Source organism: Hibiscus syriacus, unplaced genomic scaffold, assembly GCF_006381635.1.
Source record: "Hibiscus syriacus cultivar Baekdansim isolate YM2019G1 unplaced genomic scaffold, ASM638163v2 tig00005946_pilon, whole genome shotgun sequence".
Taxonomy (NCBI): domain Eukaryota; kingdom Viridiplantae; phylum Streptophyta; class Magnoliopsida; order Malvales; family Malvaceae; genus Hibiscus; species Hibiscus syriacus.
This window is the reverse complement of record NW_024062074.1, coordinates 125,575-131,533: the sequence shown is the minus strand read 5'-3', so window position 1 is coordinate 131,533 and position 5,959 is coordinate 125,575. Positions and strand designations below refer to the sequence as shown.

At 33.9% G+C, this 5,959-nt stretch overlaps 1 pseudogene; it reads left to right on the top strand.

Moving 5' to 3' along the window:
* Positions 1-4,708: 4,708 nt before the first annotated feature.
* On the top strand, positions 4,709-5,637 carry LOC120200383 (annotated as a pseudogene).
* The last annotated feature ends 322 nt before the right edge of the window (positions 5,638-5,959 follow it).

Sequence of the window (5,959 nt, the reverse complement as noted above, 5' to 3'; positions counted from 1 at the left end):
TGACCAACATTATGTTTTCAGCTAAAATTAACAGGGTCCTTCAACTTTGCCACTTTTTTTTTCTTAGTTCTATTACACCCAAATAAGCTTGTAATTTTTATCCAAATAAGCACCTAATCTTTAACATTTTCCCAAATAATCTCTTAACCTTTAATTATTCCTCAACAAACTCTTAAAATAAATAACATTTATCTGGAATTGGAGCTTATTAAGTACACATCAGAGGATATGGGCTTATTTGAGTACAATAAAGTGTAGGGGTATATTTAGCAAATAAGAAGTGAAATAGTTGAAGGGTCTTTTGGTGTTTTAGCCTATGTTTTCTGAGTAGTTTTGTCAACAATGGATTCATTGTGTTCTATGTTATAGTTGGTATATGCTCCAAATAATCCAACAGATATTTGCTGTGAAAGGCTTGGGTCTGATCTTGCTGGGTTTAGATGGTAGGAACTTATATAGTAAAAGCTTGAATACCAAAGTTGGAGCTAACATATATGTATAATGTTCTCTAATTTAATAAAGGTAGAAATCACAGAGGCATAGAAAGATGGGGGTAGTTGAAGCAATATTGCTTTTAGAAACATTTTTAAGTAGAAAACTAAACAATTCATAGTACCATTTAATTTTCTTTTGGAATTTTGATATCTGAATGGGGTGTTCTTCCAACATAAGAATAAAGTTAATTTATCTTTTGATTTAGGTAATAAGGTTAAGGAAACATATAAAAAAGTTGTGAGAGAAAAATGGCAGTGGTGAGGGTTTCAGGGTGAGGAATAAACTATGAACTTGTGGCACAACATCTTATTCTGTGGAAGAACCTCCTGCCAAGTTCTGAAAGTTGTGTTACATGTTATTCCATTGTTAAGCCTTCTGAATACACTTATGGTATTGTCGATGGGGCTTCAAACCATTTGTATTTTCTTGGATTGCATTTTATTATTGAGACATCTAGTTGAAATTTTGTGGACATCTGGATACTGAGAGTTGTTTGTAGCGTAATAACTTTTGATTCTTCACTTTTACAGCTCCATGTGCCTTTCCTTGCATTCATTCTGGCCAATGTCTGATGTCAAACTGAATGATTTCTAATGCTATTGTTAATCCCTTTTTACCTTCCAAAACAATAATTAATATGTAGTTAAAATGTTAGGTTGTGGTGGAAGTTCAATTTTACTGACTTGTACAAGGTGCATATCTTCATATCTTGCCTTCCAAAATAGGTTAAAAGTTTATTTAACAAGTTTTTTTTTAAAGAATGATTGCTGCTGACATTCCATATACCAATAAAACTGTATTTTGATACACAAAACGGAGCAAACTTCTTACTTTTTGCATGGTGCAGTAATATTTTAATATTCTCGTGATTCTGGTTTATTATTCTGCCTGCATTTACACGGTCAATTTGAATATACCCGAATCATAAATGTACAATAGCATTCTAACTTGGATTTGATTTTTGGCAGCTTAAAATGGAACAAAATACCCACATTTGTTCATGTGACATGGGGATAAAACATCCACTTTCAGAGTTTGGGTATGAGAGTTGTGTGTAAACATGGAGATTGAGATTAATGTTTGGTATCGAGTATTATATGTACATCTGAAAATTTAACAGCTTTGTTGTCTATGACAAGCTACATTTAATCTTTCACATGTTTTTTGTATAGATTATTTGATCCCTACTTATTTTCTTCCCCTTTATATCAGCAAACTATTACTACTTGAAAAATAAAGCCGCTGATCCGAAGAATCGTTTGCAGGGACATAATTGAACCACCAGCAGTGAAGTAAATCTAGAAAGGTAAATGTTCTAAAGTATGTTTCCATGGTTTCAGTTACATGAGGAATATGAGCTTTATATCACTTCATCTCTTGAGCTGCTTATTCTCAGTTTATAAGTAGTTAGTGCAGGAAAGGATATGGTACCTTATCATAGCTTTGTGGTGTTTGATTCGGTTTCGGTTTTTGTGAACAGGAAGCTCACATATACTTTTTTTTTAAATTATTTTTTATTTAATTGTGGTGGTCGGTGAAACAATACGAAATATATAACCGGTCTAAAGGGCAAGTAAACAATTGTTATTCTTGTAGGTGCTAATCTTTTCTTTGGTGCCGATTGAGTTTAGGTCAGTTGATATCGTTATTCTGGTAGTAAATCCGGAACTGTGGGGGAAAAAAGTTTAGAAGGATTATGAGTAATTTAGGTATAAAACCATTCATTTGGTATGTTAATAATTGTATTAGCGTCTAATTGTATCACATTTTCATGAAGATGAAAAAGGGGAAAGACGGAGTTTATCGATGTCCTGCCAATGCCCATGGTCCCAAAACCAAGTGGATCTTGATTCACTGTTGATACTTTTATGGCTTCAGTTGCGTTCCCCACTCCCATCAACTATATATATATATTAAATAAAATTTTGAAATTGATAATTAGTAAAATGTAATTATCATAATTTCTTAAATTTGATAAAACTATTTTGACATTTTTAATTAAATTGATGTCGAATTAACTCTTGATACTAGTTCAATCAATCATTTATATGATTTAAGATTTGTTACACAGATAATGTATGGTACTGTTAGTGGTAAAACTATAACTCATTATTATAATAAATTAAATAAATTTAATTTTAAAATTCTATGATATCATAAATAATACTATAAGAAGATTTTACATTTATTGATAATTAATTAACCAAAAAATACACAATTGACGCCCAGATTATCAGCTGCAATAAATCCAAGACGGCCAAATACCTTTAGTGGCGTTTGGTTCGCAGGAATCCCTTGGAATTAAGGGGAATTTGAATTAAATTTTACCACTTTCTCATGTTTGGTTCAAGTTTTTAAAGGGAATTAGAATCTCTCAAGGTTTCAACTTTCCATCAAATGAGGGAAAGTGAATTTCATCCATTCTATGATGGAATTCAATTTCTTTGTTGGAGGGAATTGAAATTTGACTATACTATCCTCATCAATTTTTTTGGTAACTTATTCATATTGAATAAAAATATTTTTTTTATTTCGGGTCGGGTCGGATTTCTAATTCATATATTCGGGTCTAGTGAAACTTTATTTGGTAGGGTCGGGTCGGTTTTTAAGTGTGATATTCGGGTCGAGTTCGGGTTTAAGGTGAAAAATACCCGACCCGACCCAAATATATTAATTTTACCTTATATTTAAGAATAATTACAATAATATTTATATATATATATATATATATATATATATATATATTTTCAATTAAGTCACTCTTTTATTGAATAAAAATATTTTTTTATTATTTCGGGTTGGGTTTCTAATTCATATATTTGGGTCGGATAAGGTGAAGCTTTATTTTGGTTGGGTCGGGTCGGGTTTTTTAGGGTGAAAAATACCCGACCCGACCCAAAAATTATATAATTTTACCTTATATATTAGGAATAATTACAATAATAACCCTCTATATATAATTTTTTTTTCAATTAAGTCACTGTTTTTATTGAATAAAATAATTTTCTTATTATTTCAGGCCGAATTTCTAATTCATATATTCGGGTCGGGGGGGGTGATTTTATTTGGTCGGGTCGGGTCTCAGATAGAGTTTCCCTTGTTCTCGGGTCGGGTCGGGTGGACCAAAAACTCGACCCAACCCGACCCATGGTCATCCCTAATTGGGATGATTTTAACTTATGATGTTTATTAGCATGATTTTTATAATTTATTAAAATGAATAATCAATCAATAAAATTTATTATTTTTAAAATTTTTATAATATATTACTACATGTAATTTATAAAAACAAACTAAAATTAAGCCCAAAAAACTAAGAAGGGCAATCTTGTCATTTACATTACTGAAATCAAATTCATCTGACATGTCTGCGAACCAAACAAAATATTAAATTGGATTTCAATTCAATTTACTGTCAACCAACAGAATATGAATTGGATTCCAATTTCTGATAGATTCTAATTCCTTCACATATTTCAATTCTCTCAGAAACATTCCAGCGAATCAAACGTCACCTTAGAGGTTGTTTGGATCAAAAAATGTGGGATTCTCATGGGAATGGAATCTACATTCCATGTTTGGTTGGCCAGGAATTCATTCCCGGTAATGTTTTATTACTAATAGTAGATTTTTTTGGGTATATTACTAGAAATGTCATTACCTCCCTTTCCTTAGGTATTGTTGGATTACCGGCGTTTTGGACTAAAATATCTTTAATTTTTTTTCTTCAAAAATAGCATTCTTCTGACATTGAATAATAAAATTCTACGAATGTTAATTATAAATTTATCCTTAAACTATTTTAGATTTACAAAAAAAAATTCTATAATTAAAATTTTAAATAAAATTCAGGGATTAAAATAGAATTTTACCCTTTCATTAACTTTTTATATTTTTAATTTTGAAAAAAATATAAATTTTTTTAATTTAAATTTTTTTAAAAAATATATATAAATATTTTTCAACTTGTTAAAAAAATAAATATATAATAAGGATAATTTGATCAAATATACATTTCAATAATCTTTTATTCATTTATCAAACACGGTAAATCTTACATTATTGCTAAATTAACTAAACATAAAATACAATATTCTCATTAATCATTCTCTGGTAATCTTATATTCCCACTGGTAATCTTATGTTCCGTGAACCAAACAAACTCTTAGTCTAACAAAACAAACCCCACTAAGAAAACAAGTGAAAGTTCTGCAGCAGTCTCTCGTCCCGCTCATGTCTAATTCAGATGATGTTGCTGCAAACGGAGCCATTACGGACCCTAAGGTATGACAAGCGCCGGTCAACGATTCCCTCACCGTCAAAAAGCCTCCGACCAAAGATCGTCACAGCAAAGTGAACGGCCGTGGGAGAAGGATCCGGATGCCAGTCATTTGTGCGGCTCGTGTTTTCCAGTTGACTCGTGAGTTGGGTCACAAATACGACGGTCAGACCATCGAGTGGCTGTTACGCCAAGCAGAACCATCCATTATAACCGCTACCGGTACCGGGACGATTCCCGCCAACTTCTCCACTGTGTCGGCCTCCGTCCGCGGTCGAGGTGATTCTACTTCTCTGCCGTCGACGACGACGTCTTTGGACCATAATTTTTTACTAGGTCCCGCCGGTTTTATACTTGGGAAACGGGTCAGGTTCGACGATTGTAACACCGGGAAGGACGATTCCGGGGGGTGATCACGATGGGACCAGATATGGGACATGCGGGTGGTTTCTGGGCTCTTCCAGCTAGGCCCGAGTATGGTCAACAAGTGTGGAGCTTCGCGCCTCCGCCAGAGGTTGCTGTTAATACTGCTAATGCAGCCGCTGCGGAATTTGCCCAGCCACCTAATGCTGCCGCGTTGTTCGTTCAACACACAGCAAGCAATGGGAGAAGCGTCGGCGGCGAGGGTTGGAAAGTATCTTCCCGGGCATCTGAATTTGTTAGCTTCCTTGTCGAGTACTCCAGGAAGCTCGGATCTGAAAGGCGAGTATCCGAATTGAATTCGGGTGGAGCACTTTAGCCTCTTCGTTTGGGAGTGTGTGTATATATATTATAGATCCTATGAATATTTGCTGCTTCAAGAGTGTGAATGTGCAAGTTGAGTTCTAGTTGGAGATTAGGGAATTAGGATTTTGAATGGGAGAATTTGGGTCTCCTTTAACATGGATGATGAAATGGATTCAAAGTAGTAGGGTTTTTGCTAGCACATGACTGCTTAGGATTTAGTAGGATTTTGAGGGTTCATGTCAGAGGAGACGTGAATCAAGAGCTATGGTCTTGGCGGTTTGAGGTTTTGCCCAGGATTGGGTTTCCTTTTTGTGATTTGTCATTTCTCTATCTCTAGGTTCAGGGTTCAGGACTTGTTGATTCGTCTATGCTTCCCATGTTGAAATAAGTTGTGTAAACTTGAATGTGAACTTTGAAGTATTCATGATCTAGCAATGTGAGTTGAATCTTAAAGCTTCG